This window comes from Psammomys obesus, unplaced genomic scaffold (assembly GCF_907164565.1).
Source record: "Psammomys obesus unplaced genomic scaffold, mPsaObe1.curated_primary_1811, whole genome shotgun sequence".
NCBI lineage: Eukaryota > Metazoa > Chordata > Mammalia > Rodentia > Muridae > Psammomys > Psammomys obesus.
The window spans coordinates 1,158,732-1,160,269 of NW_026585690.1; positions in this window are offsets into that span (position 1 = coordinate 1,158,732).

The window sequence follows — 1,538 nt, forward strand, 5'->3', positions numbered from 1 at the left end:
GACCCACGATGTATAATCCTCCTCCTCTTTCCTTCCTTGACAGTGTCTCATGTAACCCAGGCTGGCCTTAAGTTTGATTTTAGCTGAGAAGGATCTTGAATTTGTGGTGCTCCTGCTCCCCAATTCCGAGGGCTGAAATTACAGAGCTGTGCCACAACCATCATGCCTTATTTTATAGAATGCTGGGTATATTCATGCATTCTGGTCAAGCACTCCACTACTGAACAACCCTCCCAGTTCCCAACGGGACTTGTGCTTCCTAAATACCCTCTATCTCCTTTACATTTATTTCTAACTTTTATTTTAAATGCTTTCTCAAGCAACACCTGCTCACCATTTTTGGCCTTTATCCTTTTAGTTCCCATGGATACCAATGGGCCATTTCAGTTTCAGGGCCTCTTTGAAGGCCCTTGAACTGTTTCTTTTTGTTAAGTTGGGAAAAACTAAAATATTTAGGAGCTCTTCACCCAAACAAACCCCCGTTCATTCCATAAAAGTTCATGTGAAGAGGCTAGAGATGGATCAATGGCTTAGTGCACTTGTCCCTCTCCCTGAGGTCTCAATTTTGATTCCCAGTATGCCTACAGCAGCTCACAAACTGGAGTCCCTGGGGGCCTCCGTGGGCACAAAGCACGCTCACGGTGCACGGACATAGACGCAGGCAGAACACTTTTTTTTTTTAAGCTCATGGGATGTGTTACAGTCTAGAGATGGGACATATCTTCAGCTTGGTCACAGCTCATTGCTACATTGTGACACATCTTTGGCTGTCCAAAATACAAAACAAAACAAAACAATTTCCATACTCAGGTTCCAGATATGGTCCTCAAAATTGTAGGTTCAGGAACTCGATTTTAATAAACAGTTTGGTGAATAAAGGTAACTGAGTACTGGGAGGATAATGCAGAACCAAACTTAAAACACTTGTTTTTACATCTTAGTATGCAAGAATGAACCCTAGGTGCTGGCTAGAATATGCATTCCTCTTGCCAAGGATACTTCCCTGGGTCGAGCTATTTTAGGAAGCAAATATGATTACAAATTGTGTGGCCACTGTGAACACAAGTAAAAATATTTGGCCTCACAGTCTCCGTCCCTTAAAAAAAACGAGGGAGACTCCATTTCCAGGTTTCTTGTAGGATGTCAGCATATGCGTGGTAATGGGCTACCGATTTTGCCCTGTCATGGCTCATCTGTTCGTTAAACGTAAGGTTTAAGTTTTAGGCTCCAGCGTACTCCACTTGCCATAAGCACCCACGCCAGCACCTTTCTTCCTTTCTTGTCTTCTCTGGGCTCCAGCCCAACTCTTTCCTTACCAGGCTGGCATCCCCAGCGTCCTTTTACATGTCCGGTCTGCCAACGGTTACCTTATTCACCTACTTGCGCTAAACAACCTACTACGCTCTTGCGATCCACAGCCCGGAACGCAAAGGAAGCGAGGAATCGCTGCTGGGCGGAACCTCCCCGGGTGGGGCCCGCGCTCCGCCGATTTCCGCCCCGCCCCGTCCCGCCCCGCCCCGCCGCGCCTCGCCCTGGGG